This window comes from Anser cygnoides, chromosome 12 (genome assembly GCF_040182565.1).
Source record: "Anser cygnoides isolate HZ-2024a breed goose chromosome 12, Taihu_goose_T2T_genome, whole genome shotgun sequence".
In the NCBI taxonomy this organism is placed as follows: domain Eukaryota; kingdom Metazoa; phylum Chordata; class Aves; order Anseriformes; family Anatidae; genus Anser; species Anser cygnoides.
Window position 1 is genome coordinate 19,755,898 of NC_089884.1, and position 18,770 is coordinate 19,774,667.

At 34.8% G+C, this 18,770-nt stretch overlaps 1 protein-coding gene across 17 annotated transcripts in view; it reads left to right on the plus strand.

The window, feature by feature from the left end:
• Nucleotides 1–18,770, plus strand: part of LOC106039565 (uncharacterized) — a 506,901-nt gene that overhangs the window by 30,273 nt on the left and 457,858 nt on the right. The window contains exon 5 of one of the 17 annotated variants that reach the window (XR_010834559.1): nt 12,552–13,933. The exons of the other annotated variants lie outside the window; for them this stretch is intronic. The gene's annotated coding sequence lies outside the window, so the exon portion shown is untranslated. Of the gene's footprint in view, nt 1–12,551; nt 13,934–18,770 lie in introns of those variants that run through there. 17 annotated transcript variants of the gene reach the window in all.

The window sequence follows — 18,770 nt, forward strand, 5'->3', positions numbered from 1 at the left end:
TTCATAGAAAAGGTAAAGACATTAGGTGTTTTAATTTTGTTCTTAAACTTCAAAATTTGTCAGACCTAAAAACAAACAAACAAACAAAACACAAAACCACCGCCACCAAAAAACTATTTCCAGTGATGTTAATAACTAGCTAATCAATGTTTAAATATTCACATCCCTTCTTCCCCAATCTAGAAAGATTTACATGCATTATTTCCTTTTATTAGATTACAAACACAGTTTTGTATTTTGTTCAGTACACTTTTGTTCTTTTTTAAATGAAGCTGATTTTAAAGGTGAGGTTATAACTGTTTTGTGACCTCCTGTAAGCAGTAGTTTGATTCAAGCCAGTAGATGTATGGTGTAATTTCTATCATAAATTAATGATTTAAACTTGAATCATAAAGCAGGGTGACCCATAGGATTTTTCTGTCTCTTGTGGTCCCTCTTTCAGAGCTTCTGCTGAATTTGCTCCTGGAGTTTGTCTTGCTAAATGCTTGCGAGGTTGCCATTAAACAGTACCTTTTGGAAACTTTTTGGAGCAATCTGGCGTGCCTTTCATTTTAACAGACCTCATTGGGATGTTTATACAAAAGGGCACATTTAGCCTAGACTTAAAAATTCTTGACGTTAAGCTATGCCTCCTTGAAAACAAAGCATGTTTTGGATTCTTGGATTCTTTTACCACCTTGTGGCGGGAGGATTTATTTAAATAACTAAGCTGTCCAGGTTTAGAATAGGATTTTTGTCATCCTAAATTTTGCGCTATGCATGAACGATAATTTACTAAATCCAGAAAAAAAAATCTGGATGCCTTCTAGTAACTGGAGATTTATTTAGAATTTTTAATTTTGCTCTTAAATCTTAATATACTTGCAGTCCAGTGTATAACTTTGAGTATACCATGAAACTGAGCTTTTCTCTTTTACTTTAGTATAAATAATGAACTTGCATTGAGGTGCACTCAGATTGAATGAATCATACTGACTATGTGATTGCAGTGGTTACCAAGCCTTTTTGATTTATGCACCCCATTAGTAAAAATAAATAAATTCTGAGCATTCACCCACAATATGTGTATATGTATACCACTGTTGTTTTAAGCACATTATAAAATATAAACATTGGAATTTAAAAACCTGAAAATAAACAATCATAAGAAAATATTATTATTAAATTACTTTTGAGAGCAAAAAGATTAAATACTGTTAAAATCATTACAAGTAACATCGTTATTAAAATTATAATATTTTTAGTGAGAAGAGTATGATTGAATAGGCAACGTATTTGGAAATCTTGGTTTAACACTTCGTGACACAGTGATTCAAAGGTCAGGTTCCAAATTCGGTTTACTGTAATACTTGGATTTAATGACTGTTGTAGATGAAAAAGCTGCCTCACAAAGACACACAGATATAAATGGAAGAAGTGCATTTTTGGCTATGCTTACAAACTCATAATATTCATTTTTGAATCCTATCCACCATGTGAGAGTTTTTATTGAAGTTTGGCTAGTAAATTTCCATCCTCCCTGATGCCAGCCAGTTGCTCTGGCAATGCAGTCAAAAGGTGTTTTCATTGTCTATTCTCACCAGAAAAATTGCTCTCTTTGTCCTCCTGCCCAATTCTTACCTTCCCCTGCCTAAGCACTGCTCCCTGGCACTCTGTTGTCCACTGTCTGCATATGCTGCTCTAAAGTCATTCAGATCAGCATACAGTAAAGCTTGTCCATGCTATGGCTGAGGAATTAAAAACCAGAGGAAGGTAACTGATGAAATCAAGCTTCAGATGGCAACAGAAATAGTAGCTAGGAAGTATGTTTTAATTATACTTTGCTACTTCTCTAACTTTATTTTATAATATTGTATTTTTCTTCTGTTTCTTGCATGATTAATCCTATTTCTGATTAATTTGAAACACTAGGTCTGTGCTACTCCCATGTATTACTCCTGGAGGGATAATGTGCTTCAGTGACAAATGTTAGCTGAATGAGCTGCATTATCTTTTCTTGGCATGGCAAAGAAAGAGGAAAAATCATTTATATCCAGTTTCAGAAAGCAGCCTTAGGGGATCACTCTAGCAGTGCCTTGACTTCAACTAAATAATTGTGGTAGCTTTTCCTTAGTTTTACCAGCAGACAGGAGTGATGACACTCTTACTCCGTTAGTGGACTAGGAAACATAAAATATCTGTGGATTCCATTGCAGATGAAACAGCAACCCCCTTTATCATCTGTTCAACACAATCTTGTTCTCCGTCAACTCTATTCCTCGTTCCATAAAATGAATATATTGGTGTATTAACTGAACAATTATAGGTAGTTCTAGACTTTGATGGCTTAAGATAATGTGACATTAGAGATCCAGTGAGATGTTTGAATGAAATAGTTCCTGAGCATTGCTACAGGAACACCACGTAGACCAAAGGCATTATTCTTCTGCTTGCCTTCCCTGGGAGTGTGTGTTGAGTGACAACAGAGATGGGTGTAAAGGTCCTGTGCAAGAAAAAATGAGGAAAACATTGCAAGGCGGTTGGCTTGTAAAAGAGATGAGGAGACAAGTGAAATGCTAATAAGATCCAGCTCTTACTGTATGTTAGTATGTGCTTTGTTGTGTATATGTATATACATGTACATGTGTGCATGTGTGTGTCTATGTTTATATGTATATAGACTTGTACACACATGCTGATTTGATGACTTCAGAGCAGCACATAGGAACAGTGGACTAGTGCCAGGGATCAGCGCTTAGACAGGGAAAGGTAAGAACTGGACAGCTGGAGAAAGGGATTGGTATTTCTGGTGAGAACGTGTGTGTGTGTGAGATTCACCATGAAATACATGTTATATCATCACAGTGAATTGATGTGGGTGGATTTTCCAGTAACGTTTTGTGGAGGAGTGCTTTAAAAAGGCCTGCATGCAGCAGAAGAGATACAATCATGGCTTCTGGATTTTATTTTATTTTTTTAAATAAAAAGATAAAATCTTTTTTTCCTACTTTTTATATGAATAACTGTTTACTTTTTTTGCTGTCTGGTCTCAGACTTTCCATGCAAACCTGTAGATAAAGCACTTATTTATATATTTAAAGACAATAAATAGATATATGGTACCATATCTACTGTATAGTAACTACTGGCTACTATACTATCCAGTTAAGTTAGTCTTAAGCATAAGTACTATTCTGATAAATGTTTTATAACTGCTCACAGCTGTACCTTGCTGGGCTAATTTTACTGCTACATGATTATCTTAGTTGGAATGACATAGAAAAATAGAATCATCTTTCCCTCCTGTTTTCTTTAAATTTACCATTTAATTCAGAGAAATAACATCTGGTTTTAGTTCAGGAATCCGTATTTGAGAGTTTTTCACCCTGTATACTTACACACATATATATCCTTGATTTTTGGCTGTGTACCTGGCTGACTTTAATGTGCATGACAGTTAAGGTGTTGTTGGCTCCTTTTCATGAAAGCTATATTCTGAATGAAAGAAATTCATCTGAAAACAGAGTTTGGAAACTTTAGGCAAATAACAACTACAGGTGTGTAAACGAATTGAGTTATGTGCAGAAATGAAAATAAGGCATTTACAACAGGGCAATGGGCACATGGAACAGTGGTAATCATAACAGTAAATCAAACATGCAAATACATTATAATAATATGTAGGTATGGTGTATCATCTTTATTTGAGGATTCTAATGCATTTTAGAATCGTACACTTTTCATTGTAGTACTGAATGACTAATGTGTCTATATGATAAATTCATCTCCCTGTCCAATCACATGTTACACCACCTCCTCCATTTTGTTAAATCTTGCAAATATCTTATTTTTTGGGGTGTTCTTTTAGTGGGCTTGTGGAAATTAAAACCTGGGTTGTTTCTGTTAAGTCAACAAGTCAGAATTTTACTGTCTTTTAAACCAGCCTAGTATATATGGTGTATATAAACAGCAACTAAAAGACTAAAAATTGTCACTAGTAGCATTGTTGAAGATTTTACACACTGCCATCCTGTTTTGGAGAGGTTGTTCTTGCCTTTTTTTACAGCATATAGCATTTTTAGGGGTGCAACCAGTATATGAGAAGGTGATTTGTTTTGCGTTCTTTTACCTCATGTGTAACCACAATACCTTTTTCAGGGTTTCAGATTGGTACAAACTATGGTCTGTTCTGTCCTGTGCATATTCCATCTTACTAAGACTCATTTCTACACTGGGTGTGCATTCAATTTTTAACATTTGTGGATGTTGGGGCTTATAATAGTGCAAGCTAAAAATAAGATGTTTGCCTAGCATCAGTTATGAGTGTGGTATGCCACAATATATTTTGTCTGTGAAGACAAGTAATGTCAATTCATAATACCACTGCTGTGAGGTTTCTTCAGGGTTATGTTGGTTAACAAAGCAAAACATGTAACTCTTTCAGCTGGCTTAAATATACAGGGATATTTTAAAGAAAATATTTATTTCTTATTCATCTTGTCTTAAAATATAGAAACAATGTATAAGGGGCATGGCGTTTGAATTCATTTATGTACAAGGACTATTATTTGTTATCTGGGAACTAGTGGTTGATGCTTCTATCATTTTGTGTCCCATTTTTCTATGCATTTGTTCTTTTGTTTCACGTCAAATGCTATAGTTAATATTCAAATGGTGCATTTGTTCTTTAAATTGGAGACTCACTTCTGATGGCTGTGTCCTGTTGACAAGTTTACTCCCTTGCCCTGTTGACTGTTAAAAGAGATACTTTATGCAGGATAGGTGTAGATTATTATTATTATTATTATTATTATTTTTTAAGCCTCCGTTTTAGGAATGAGATCTTAGTTTCTTAGAAGAGAAAGGTACAACTTCTTCAGGTGAATGAATTGATCACATCCAGTAATCAGAGACCTATTGACTATCCTGCAGTACTTGTACTGTTCTGAATTTACAGATGGCACACGTTATAGCTAAGCTCCAACACTAGGAAAAAAGATTAAGAGCATTTGTTACTCAGAGCCCTTTTAGTTAGCTTTGACAAATGGTTGAATCTGTCATTTTCAGTAATGACAGTATGCATGAAAAAGTAAAGTATTTTAAGTTCACTTATGGTGAATTATATAAGTAATAGCTATTGAGCTATTAATCAAGTCTGAATTGTTAGAAGTCACTGAAGCAGTATCTCCAGGATGGTCTTCTGTCTCCTACTGTTTTTATGTAGGTTGTGAAAAATGGGATTTTTGTAACAATGATTGATTGGTCTAACTCAGTTTTGGTTATGAGAGTTACAGATTATATTTTTTTCTTATGTTCAGGTAGGAAATGGATGTAATTTTTCCCAGCAGAGGACACTGTGCTTCTACAGTTGGCATTGTAGTTTTTTATTTTGACAAAGACCCATGCAAACAAATGAAGTAAGATACGATTTTGTACTTGGTATTCTGTATGGGCACCATGACTGACATTGCAATTATAGGTTTTTGCATTGTTTATGCTTCTCCAAAAGCATATCTGAGTGCTTTGAACCACTGGCTGAAAAGTACTGTGCTAGGTTTTATTATAGTGTATATTTACCTTTAAGGTAAAATTTACATTTACATATACCTTTAAGGCCTCCAGGTACGTTTGTACTTTTCTCTTGTGCTCTAACACTATTTTATTCATAATTAAATAACTGAATGAATGAATATGCTCGAAATCATTTTTGTAAAAGAGTGATTTAGCATAGTTTTTGAGTATCTATGTGAAAGTGTCCTGTGCTCTTTGTTTTATTTTCTTGGTGTTTGAGGGCTGTTGATGTTCTCCTCCCCCCCTTTAAATAAAACACATTTCTTGCAAAGCATACGTTGTGCCAGTGATGATACAGTAGGTACCTATATATTATTACAGCTTGTATATATTATAGTTATTATATATAGCTTCCTTGATTCTGGCCTCCTTGATGTCTAAACTCATATAGAGATGCATGTATTCCATGAACATATTCTGCTGAAGTACACTTGGATTACAGAGTACGAAGAACACGATACTGTTTTAAAACAATGTAAGGTGTTTTTTTTTTTTTTTTCCAGTGATGTGAATTAATCTAACTCTACTGATTTCATGGGAAATTAGATATTTTACATCAGCTGAGTACCTATGTCTTAAGTTAAAGCTTTTAGAAAGTGCTAATTGTATTATTTTAAGAACATAGACTATTGTTCATTGTCTAGCTGTTGACAAGAATTGTTAAAATAACAGAGGGAGAAGTAATTCATCTAAAATTGTCAATTCTCTTTGCAATGTTCCTGTAACATGTTTACAAAGAGGTAATTAAGAAATCATAATCACAATTGTTTGGAGTCCTTGTTGCAGTAACAGGACAATTTAAGATAACTAATTAGAAGTATAACAAAAGAATATATGATGAGTTGTTCATTTGCAAGACAAACATAAACCTACCAGTTGTGTCAATGGAATACTTTGAAATGTTTTCATAAATTAGATCCATATAACTGTTCATCACAAAAACCTTAGGCATTTATTTATGTAGTCTATGGCTTACTTTTACTTATAAATCCTGTTTGGCCATTCAACATGTAGTCTGTGGATTTCAAAATGATTTACTAGTGAAGATCATCATCATTTATGGCCTCCAGTAAATACACAGAGAAATAGAAGCACTGAGTTATGAAATGGATTGTCCAAGGAAGTTTCTACAACAGGTCAATAGCAGAATGAGAGAACTTCAGATTCTACTTTAAAAGGGAGAGTTGGAGTATTCTTCCTCTAAGTTATCAAAGCCTTTTTTTTTTCTCACATTTATCTAGAGTATCAGATAAATAATACTTATAATATACTTATAATACTTATAAAAGTATTATGCAGCTTTGCTCAAATGAGCCAGCTACAGATGTATGACTTCTGGAAAAATTGAATCATCAACGAGGACATCAAAACAGCAGCCCAGCTACAGGATCAGATGTTAAGTTACCTGAAGGCAAACTTAGTTTTATGCCTCTGAATTGTCACGTTTTCTCTCTGTTGAGAGAAAGAAATACCAAGTTAAAAAACAAACAAACAAACACAGGATCTTCAAAAATGCACCCCAAATCCAAATATAAGTGCACATTTTAATGAAGTTTTTCTGAAAGTTGTAAAGCTGTTAGTCTTATGGGCTGTTATATAACCCTGACTACAAGTACAATTCTGGGAATTCTGGGAAGTATAAAACCTTAAATTATATTTTCATATGGGGGGGGGGGGGGGGAAGCCTATAAATGCATGCTCAGGAAATAAATGTAGAGATGTGAACGTTTTAATTATATACACCTTCATATTCCTGAATCCCTGCTTTCATGCTTTAATGTTTGTGAGGTTTCGTACTCAGACATTTCAGTTCCACATTTCCATTGTAATCTGAAGTTAGATTTTGACTGAAATTGTTACACAAAATTCCATCTGTTAGATGATTCCTGTTCCAAAATTGGTGTAGGATACGATCCTACACCTTGTTCTGTGTTGGGGGTTAGGCCTGGGGATTCTGACATGAGAAGGAACTTTCTCTGCTTTAAGATTTATGTTATTTTATTTTGACAGCACTTTGCCAAAGGCTTTTTTTTTTTTTTAATTTTTTCCTCCCCATAGAGTTGTATAGGTGTATAACCTATCCTTTTTTGGTTGTCTTTTGGCTTTTTGTTATTGGTATTGCATGGCATCAGCTTTTTCTTTCACCTGTGTTAAACGTTCTAGATAAGACCAGAAACCATAAGAAATTTAAACCATTAGAAATTAGTGGAAGCTAACTCTCAAGAAGCTAGAGTTCTGCATAGCTGGGCTGTTTAGAGAAAGTGTAATAGAACGATCAAACCGCGCGTGTGTTGTCTTTGTTTCATGATCGCTATGACCCTACAACTATATTTGTGGTTTTCATATGACAGTCTCTGCCATGAAAATATGGGGCTTTTGTTTCCTTCATTAGTGTCACTGAGATTTCACCAAAAAAAGGCTTCCCTAATGTGGTCCTATTCCTGATCACTACCAAGATAAATAGCCTTTGATTTAAAGCCTTACTTATGCGATATTTTTTAGGTCTCAGAAATGAGAATATTAATATAATTATGTTCATAAATGTATATAACAAAATACAGGGGAGATAGAGTCCATAAAGTCCATAGAAGGCAACTATGGAGTTGTCACAGTTTATTGTACGTGAAGCCACCTTAAAACAGTGTACTTGGCTGTCTTTCACATCTGAAAGCTTGACCGCTAAATTTCACGTGAAAGGCAGTCTTTTTGCATTATTACTAATAAAGTATCGAGAAGCACTTAGGTGCATAGTGTCATCTGCCATTGCTTAAATCATTCAGTGAATGACACTTTCATACAGGGTATGCTACAAAGAGTTCAAACTTTTCACTAATGGCTGTTAAGCAAAAACATTGTTCAAAAGATATTGATGGATGCTGTCCAGAACTGCTCTGAAGCTTTTTAAATGAATACTGGCTTTTGTAGAGACATAGGTGGACTGAAAGACCATAAAATAGCTTAGAGTGTTTTAAGGAAACCTTATAAGAAGTTTCTGTTTGCAGTGGCTAGATATGAATGTCTTATTTGGATTTGGGGGGATTCTCATAGGGGCTGGTGGCAAAATAAAGACAGAAATCTTTCATGGAGTGTGTTTTCTGAAATGCTTGAATGCTTGTTTTTCAAATGGCTACCTAGGTGTAGGCATCTTAATATAAGGCAGTGCAACATACAGGCAGTTTTTTGAAGTTATTCCAAAGTTATTTCAAAGTTATTTAGAGATACTGAACACTGTTACAGTACTGTCTCGGTGCTTTAATTTCCACTGTTTTTCAGGTGAATGAAATAAATAGGTGGTTTTCAAAGTCATGTGTTTGATGTGCTTTTGTTATCCTTGGGACCTGTGCTAGTTTTTCCTTTCCTGTTTCCTTTTCCCGGTTCTCAGACTGTTTCTGTTTTTCTGATGTCTCAAAGTTCAGTTTGAGTGTTGTCCTAGTTTTTAGTCTCCTTGGTCAACTAGAGGGATGGCTAAATAACGCACTGTTAGGGTTCAGCCTCTGAACTGAGAATGATCGAACTAGAAGAATCTCTGCATGTGCTACAGACAAGCACAATGTGTGCTGCTTTATAGTTTTATTACTTGGGACCCTGGTGTATTTAAAGGTAAAGCAACTGCCTACATCAAATTACAGTTCATGTTTAAGTACCTAATAGACTACAAGATTATGAGTCTTCTGTGTCTTTGTACTTGTGTACAAAGGAACACAAAACTATGCTATCTTAAAGCTGGCTTACCAGGTTTAGTGACTGGGGAGGTGTCAGGGGGGCAGGAAAACCTTGTTCATAATGGAAATAAACAGTTAAACGGGAGTATTAGGGTCAGTAGGTGGTAGGAGTGTTCTGATTTATCCCTTCTGAGAATTTGCATGTTATTGAGACAATAAGGGAAGGATAGAGTTTCTTTTCTTCCTGGGACCAAAGCCTTTTGTGTCAAAACTATACAGCATCACTCCTGTCACTGCTTGTGCTGTCTCTGAATTGACATGTATCCTGCAAATATCAGCCAAGCAAAGGAGATTCTTGTGTATAAGTGACTTGTTTTAAGTTGGAGGTTTGCTGGGACTTATGCGTGGGTATGATTTAGGCATGTTTTAGTGCACATCGTAGGTAAGTGTATTTTGTTCGATCTAAGGAAGGAGCAGTTCAACTAGTACAAAGAATAGAATAGAGCAAGTTAATATAATACTTGATAATTGTCTGGTCTAATTTGGTGTGCAAGATAATGTATGTGTTCTGTGTTCAAACAATTTCTAAGGATCACTACACCATTTATTTGCAGATAAGTTCTATATTAGAAATTAGGTAAACATAAAATTTAGCTTCAGACAATATTCTCCTAAGTAGAAATAATTTGAATTATTCAATATTGACATTTTTAAACAAAGTCTATTTATTCCAATATTGTTAGATATTTAACTACCTATAAATTGCTGCCTCTAGAATGTTGTTGAAATTCATAAGTATATTGTGTTATTTTTTGTGGGTAACTGATTGTAGTAATTTGATGCTACTAAGGAAAATGCTTCTAGTCGTTTTTTTTGTAATAAATTATTTTTGAAAGGTAGATGCACAAATATGCTCTATTAATGTTGCTTTAAAATGTGGTTGAGTTGTCGTGCTCTGTTACCGCCAGACTTCTGTTTCCAGTTTGAGGGATTGCACCTACATTTTAAAATTATACAATTTACAGTTGATTGTTTTTCATGAACTGAATTTTGGTCATTAGATTAAAACAAAACAGAAACAAACCAAAAAAATAAAACACACATCATCAGTGTTGTACAAAGCACACCATAGAGCATTACCCTGTGGGTCACTCAGACCTGAGGTATAACAGTGATTTGTTTTAATTTGAGTTCTACATTGGGAGTAAAACATTCGTATTCTGTGCAGTTATTCGATGCGTTTTGGTTGGCTGGTTTTAGATTAGTCATTTAATGAGAATGGAGTGTGTCTGGGGAGCTGTAATGCTTCTGCCAGTTTCTAAAGGCTGTGCAGCTGAGGAAATCAGTTCGAGAGTTCTTTACTTTGAACAGGAATGGAGCCTCTTTTCTTCAGATAAAAAAAGAGTTGAACATCAAATAAAAATGTGCTACTATCCTGTGTATATTGTCTAGTGGGCACGTGTATATGGATCATCAAATACAAAGAGCTGGATGCTGAGCCCAGTCCAGAACGTGAGAGCAGGAGCGTGCTGTTCCAAGTCACAGGTGACATTTCAGCAGGATGTTTTGGGAGTTGGTGTCCGTTGATTGGTCTTCTCTGCATTGAGAAAAGGTGGCTTTCAGCCAAATATTCAGGTTGCTATTGCTCACCACAGTCAGCAAGCCAATTAACAAGTTTTCACTGAGGTTGTTTATGTTCTGAAACACTGTGGCCATTACCATCAGTTTTGAATGGGCATTTCCTTTTTCTAATTCACTAAGAGTATTTTAGTCCCTAAAACAAGAGTAGTGCATCAAATCATACTGTCTTGATTTCCCTTGATCTAAGCATGTTAAGTTCTGTGTAGCTGACCTACTAGGTACTTTATTCACTACTTAAACACTAGATTAAATTTGTTCTGCAAGAAAATGAAATAAATAAATAAATAGATAAAGCTATCATGATTACAAAAACTAAGTTTGAAAGTATTTTGTGCATTAAATGAACTGCATCAAGTAAATAAAATGTATTCTGTCCATTTAGTATAGATGTTCTGTCACCAAGATAAATGGACTAGCTAGTATAAATATTGGTGTGGCTGAAATGCATAACCACATAATTACTTTGCCAAGAAAATGCTAACCTGCTTTAATCATTCTGTTCACAGCATAATGTAAAGTGATTTAGTGGTAAAATGAATCCACTTACAATTTCTGTTATGGTCATAATGCAGTCCCTTTGTAGAATGTAAATTGATGTTGATAATTTTATGGGCAAATGATTTTTCAATTAAAATGTCTATTCACAGACAAAACGGGAATGTTACAAACTGTTCCTAATAACTGTATGTCAGGGTGGTGGCATACAGGGCTGTCAGATGTATCCACTAGCGTCTCAGCTGAAAGAACTCTTATGTTAAAAATGTGATTTATTTTAGTCAAATTTGTAATTTACTTACATTACACATGCAAAGTACTTTTATTTGGCCCTGTTGATATAATAACCAGTGTAAGAATTTACTGTTAAATAGTAGCAACTGATATTTCCCTTTTTAAAGTCTTTTTATCTATTAATGATGTTATGTTTTAGTAATTAATTTCATCTAACTATGCTCTATTATCTTTATTGCAATAGTTACGATGTCTAGAAGGACTAGAATAAATTACTGCAATAAAGTCATCTTTAATTTTACATTTGTGATGAGGAAAGAAATTATGTTGTTCATCCTAACTAGAGTAACTCCTTTTCAACACAGGAGGGTACTCTTTGGTTATTGCTACAGCATTATTACACTCTTAGCTGCTTATATAGCACTGGTGTCATCTTACTAAGTAAAAATGACTTCAGTCTTTGGTAGCTTCTGCTACTGCACTTAAATGCTTCTTTTCTTATTAGTGGTGTAAGCCAGCCTACGAAATAGTTGTGTGGTAACTCTTTTAAAGAGCTTTTAACTGGAAGATCATTAAAACATTGTCAAGTGGCTCTAAATGTGCCACATAATATCTAATTTAAGTAACTCTATTTGATTTTTTTCCCCCACTTTGATGTAGCTAAGCATGTTATCTTCTTTAAATAGTATTCTCCCAGAATAAAACAGGAATAAGTGGAACGTCTTCCTCATTGCACTAAATAAGATGATCTTTATATATTTATTGAATTCATACCTAAGTACACCTCTGTCTTCCCCTCCAAGGTATTGGACTACTTCAGCTTGCTACTTTCACTATAGTCTCGGTCTATTTTTTCTTTTCTTCTATTATTCATTTTTACATTCAGTAATCGTGTATTTTGAGGGAAAAAAAAAAAAAGCTTTTAAATAAGCTGAATAACACCTGTATTTTTTTCTCCTTTACCTGTAGCACTGTATCACCTGTTTTTGTGAGGAAGCAAATATTGAAAATAAGAATTTTCTCTGCCAAACAAATTGTCGTTTTCAAGTTGAGAAAATAGAATTGGGAGAAAAAACTGATTCAAGAAGCAGTGGTTAAAGAAAATCTCTTCAGCTGAATAGAAAAAATGAGCAGATGAAGAGGGAAAGAAACAGAAAGGTAATCAGAGAAATGATGAGATCAGACTAAGGAACCCTTTTTAAGTGTCCAGCAGCCTTGGCTTTGCATAGTGTCCCTCTTGAATCCTTTAGAAATTCATCTGACTTGGTGGACTCCGACACTGCTGCTCTTGGTATAAACTGAGAAAAGCGAATAAGGTTATTGAACTCTTCGATTGCACTTTGTTAACTGTAACAGGATGTAGAATAAGGAAATGATAGTCTCATGATTTCTGGAGGCTCGCTTTACTAGGCTGGTAGTGAGAGATTTTACCACATGTATCATATGTAACCATACTGAGCGCAAAAAGGAAAGTAACAGAAACACTGAAGACCCTACTCTTATGAATGATGAGTTTTGCTCTATTGGATGCTCCTTCCTGGTGTCAAATACCATCTCTTCTATTAGGATACTTGTAGAAACTGTCCTGAGCTGGATCCCTCTTAGGTTTCCTCTGTGTTACTCTTCTGTTTGGATTTCGTTGTCAGAAGCTCTGATCAGGGCCAATGGGTCTTAATTAACTCAATTTAGTCTCACTGAACAGATCTTTTGGAATCCTTGACAAAGTGAAAAACCTCAAACCCTTGTTACAAATACCAGTTATCCAGCATATGCCAAATATTTAAAAATTCTGAGTCAGAGTAGATTTTCAAGCTTTTCCCACTTTACTAGTCTCTTGATCTCAGCAAAGAGCAGCTCCTATTGTTAAAAAACAGAAGCCATACTTTTGTTATTTGTAAGAATGAAAGAATATAGAATTTTTTTTCAGTGACATCTTCAAAAAAAAAATTGACGAAGGGAAAATAACCATTTCTTTTTCAGAATATTTCAAAGACAGAAGCAAATAATTGATCTAACTGGAAGACACTTTTATTGTACCTAAATGTTGTCTAAGGCTGCATCCTGTTCATGCATCTTCCTGACATTTAGAGGTCCATCAATGGTCATATGCAATACATGGCACATTAAATAAATAAAAATTTTGCAGTAGCCAGGAGAGCTTGGAATGGTAAACCATTTTATGTATGAAGTTTATCTTACAGTTCCATGTGATCTGATCTCTAAAGAAAAAACCTGAGTATTGTTTACAAGAAGATCCCACATGTATATTTTTATTGAATAAATAAGGATTCTTAGCTACACTATTAAACCAAGGATTTACAGACCTTCAAAACTTTTGAAGTGTGTTACTTTTTTAAAAATTAATTTTCTTTTCCTGGTGAATGACTGTAACTTAATAAATCCTCTCACTCTACTATTATTTCTGCACCTTCTGATTTTAACTAAAAATGACTTGTGTTCATTTCTGCATCAGCAGCCAGTGATCACTTTGATAGTATCTCTCATAACATTTTTCCAATGGGGATTGTAGCTGGAACCCTAACAAGGATAGCAATTTGTTACAGTTAGAGAATTGTCTATAAATCCTCAAGACCTTGTCATATTAGAATGAATTTAGCTGTATGATATGGGCAGGAAAGATGCAGAATCAATGATAAAAAAAATAGGTAGGAACCAGTGGGTGGTCTAAATTGATATTGACAAGACAACAATACAAGCTATTCCTACCTGATTAGATTGACTACAACTCTATAAGGATTTTGCAAGCTAATGGTTTTGTCATGTTCTGATAGTTTTGAAGTGTATCATCTCTGAATATTTTGTGTGTTAGTTTCTTTTGTGAACGTCAGGTGTGGACTTCATGTCCCAGAAGCTATAATTCATGTTTTACCTGTAGGTCTTTTAAAGATGGAAATTCTTGTGTCTAAAAACCAGAAGCAAGCAATGTAGATAAAATCATGCTTTAGATTTAATAATTTTAATCATAAAAACACAACAGGTAGCTTACAATTTTTTTTTTAAGGGAACAAACTACAAAGGAGGGCATCCAAGAAAGGAATACAGATGGAAAAATAGTATGATAATAGGAATATACATAAAACCCATTAAAATAAATTGTTGGGCGCCTTCGTGATTTAATTGTGAAAAAACTCATTAATACTAATAGAACTTTGTGAGCTTTGGGTTGTTATTTCCTTGTTGGTAGGCACAGGATTAATCCAGAGAGAACTGTATTTTATTAATAAGCAAGTTGTTGCAGCTTTGCATACTTAATGAAGAATTCACCTGCCATGGGAGCAATGGGATATACAGTATTAATGGAGAATTTGGCAAGTGTATTCTTATCAATCCTCTTATTAATGCTGATGCTATTTGATCCTGAACAAGATCTATTTGATCTAATGAACAAGACATCCTTAGGTAAATTTTTAAGGCCTTGAGTAATTCCAAGACCTACCAATAGTTTAAATTTACTCAGAAAAAAGGAGGAGGGTTTGGTTTTGTAGTACACTTAAGCCACTTGAAAAGTCTGCTGTGAATTTGAATTAGAATTAAATGATCATGGAAAATGCTATGAATCTTGTATAAATCAAATTTATTTTTTTACAAGGCAGTAAAGTCACGTAAAATTCCAGTGGGATTTTGTTGGGTAGGCAGAGAATATGCATCTGCAGCCTTCTTTGACATCATGATGGAAAGGTAATTTCACTTTTCTGACACATTTTGCTCTCGCAAACACTTCTCTCAGAGCTGTTTCTACTGAATCACATACGCCATAGTTCTCAGTAGAGATAAGCAGAAAAGTAAACCAGAACTAATCTCTCTAACACCTGTACAACAATCAGAATGAATCACGGCTTTGTAGAAATGTGGTAGCAGTTCTTTTGACATTTACTTGTACAAAAGATTTTCTGTAATTCTTTGTATTGCAATAAAAAGTAGAAAAGTCATTTTGTGAGCTGACAGCAATATAAATGACACCATCTTTAAAAATGCAGTGTCACTGTAGGTAATCTGTTAACATCTTATATTGGGGGATTTAGTACTGTTGTATTCAGGGATGTTATGAAGTCTTTTCTTAGTAGAAAAGAATCCTCCCTTTCTCAGATTCTCCTGTACTTTATTACCAAGAGACGTGACTCAACAGAACTGGAAATAATAATGTAGTTTTCTTTACCCATCACACCATACTGCATATAAGCACGTTGAAACCTTGTTAGTCTCTTCACTCAAAATACTTCTGCTAAAGGGTAGTGTTTGTAGGTGTCCTGTTAATGTTTGCCTGGAACTGATTGTTCTTCAATTTTATGATCCTTTTGTATATTATTCTGCAAAGTATTGCAGATCTACTAAGGAAACATTAGTGGAAACAATCAATTTTATCAGAATGTTGCACAATGTTTATAGAAGCTCAGATTAAAAAGTGACAGCGTGTTTTTGCATTGGAAAGCTTTATAAGATTTCTTTAACACTGAAGGTAATAGACTGAAACTGAGTGATTGGCTGGTTCCCGTCAGTCTAATCCAGCCACTTGTAGACAGACTACACGAAGATGCTGAATTTCAAATACAGTGAGGAAGCCTGTGATATGGCTGGGCCATTCTGAACAGAAGGAGGGATTTTGTAAATTGATTGTGAGTTATTTATCCAACATTAATTTTCTTCCAGCTTCTAGTACTTTCAGTTATGAAGAGAAGAACGAACAGTTATAGTTATTTTGTTTAAATATGGAAAGAACTGGGCGAGTGAGAGAATAAAGAGGTACAAAATTCTGTATTACTGATTTATTTCTAGAAACACTTATTGTTTACTCTGTTTTATCAAAAAGTGTTGGATCCAAAGCACAGTGATTAAAGATGGCAGGTGAGAAATAACCATTTCAAACCTAAGATTTTTTTCTCTTGTCTGAAGGTACAAGCAAGTAGTTACTGAATGCTTCACAGAATATGGTATAATACAGGCTACAACCTGGAACTGTAACACTTTATTCCCTTTAGTAAGTAAACCCAGGGGAATAAATGCACATGTAACTGTGAAATTTCAAGTAGGTGTTTCCATCTAAAAAGATCAGAGTCACAAAGAACTTCAAAATTGATGGAAGTGGTAGGAAGGAGTAGCCTGACCTAATGCACCTTCTCTGCATCTCATTTAGATGCACCAGAGGTGTTCGGCTAGCCTAAGACGTGTTAGAATGTGTAGCTATGGCAGCACAAAATGTAGTTAGCATGGACTCAGAGTCTTGTTGAGCGAGCTACAAAATTTAATAATGTGGAGTAATATCTGCAGCTCAGTAAACTGCATAGAGCATGAACAAAAGGAAAAGAGTAGAGAGTAAAAGTTTTTTTTTTTTTTTTTTAAAGTTAGTAATCCATGTTGAACTTTCTTTTGGAATTCTACGTATACTTCTTGTCCCTGTTTGAAAAACCTTTAATTGAATTAGCATTGTATGGAGAAAAGCAACAAGAAAGAGCAAGGGAATGGAATGGCTTGCATATGAGAAACGGTTAAATAGTCTAGAACTGTTCAGTTTGGAAAAAGATAATAAAGAGGGGTATGAAAAAGGTCAGTGATATCACAGGTAATACAGACAAGGTAGAAAGGGAGCGATTGTTCCCTGTTTCTTATGATATGATGACTGCTGGCATCAAAATGAAATCATCAGGAGCATGTTCAAAACAAAAGGGGTATTTCTTCACTTCACACAGCATGTAACTAAATTTTAGAGCTCACTCACTGCAACAGGATATTATGGCTCCGTGAAGGACACTTAAATACAAAGATATCATTTCTGGCTCAGCCTAGATGTCTTTGAACTATGAATTGCTGGACACTGATAGGAGTCTGCATAAGACAGATGGTATGTGGTAAGGTGAAAGGGAGAGAAGGAATCTCCTTAGGGTCATCATATATTAACATGTGGCAGAAGAACAGTTAGCACAAGTCTGGATATTCTTTGATATGTAAGCTACATCAAATGTCCAGAATTTCTGGCAGACTCTCTTCTCCACAATTTTATTTTCTCAAATGATGGGAAGTGCTGAAACAATGCATATTACACAGGTTTGTGCTTTGAGCTGGGGAACAGGCTCTGATATAAATGTCACTTGAATACCTTGCAGCAAAGCTGGATCCATGGCAAGTCCAGCTAGCAGACAAACTGCACCAGCTCAGTCTTGTATGGCCAGTTGTATTTTGGGGTAGGGCTCCCCTGTATCACCCAGGCCTGATTACAAACAGAGCAGTATTGATCTGCCCACACTTTACTGTGCACCTGATGTGGTATCCTGTCTGGGTTGAATTTAGCCTCCATCTCACATCTTAAAATTAGCTACACTTTCTCTTCGTGGCATGCATTGTGCCTTGTACCCACGTGTTGTACTATCATTTAACTTTACTGCAGCTCTGTGTAATTGACTTCTGATGAACTGGAAGGCTTCAGTTTGTTATTGCTGGCTGATTACTGTGACTAAAAACAGACTTAATCGTTATAGATTTGATTTAAAAGACTTGAAAGTGAAGGGATTTCCCAGTGACTGTCAGGTGTGAAGCCCAATTCTGTCACTGTTGTTAATATTTTTTCACAAACTGTTCATGAATTTAACTAGAAGAACTTTAAGTGTGGTATTACTCAGCTGGAGAGACATTCAAGTATAGTTAATGTATCTTAAAAAAAAAAAAAAGGTGTTTAAGCTCTGTAAATTAATTTCAGTTTGCATTTCAGAACATTGTCTGCTACCTCAATCAGTTTTGTATTCTGATTACTCTGTTGCATTGTGATTATCCTTAGTACTGAATTTTTTGAAATTATTTCCTCACTCTTATTTTACAGCCTCAGATAAAACAAAACAAACAAAAAAAAACCAAAACTCTACAAAGTGCCAGAATCCATTTTTGGGATAGCAACACCCTTTGAATTGCATATATGCCATTACAATTGAAAGGAAAATAAACTGATTCTATTCAAGTGAGGAATTTAGTTTATGATTCTAGATAGAATAACTTGCTTTTGACTCAACAAGAGGAAGATTACAGTATCTGATAAGCTAACAGCTTTTAATGGAGGGCATTTGTGATGAGTTCATATTCAGAAAGGGCTTCTGCTCTATTAGGATTCCCAAGACATTGCTGGCTTTTATGTACCTTTCTCCTGAGTAAATTGTTTATACTTTTTGTTTTTTTTTTTTAGTT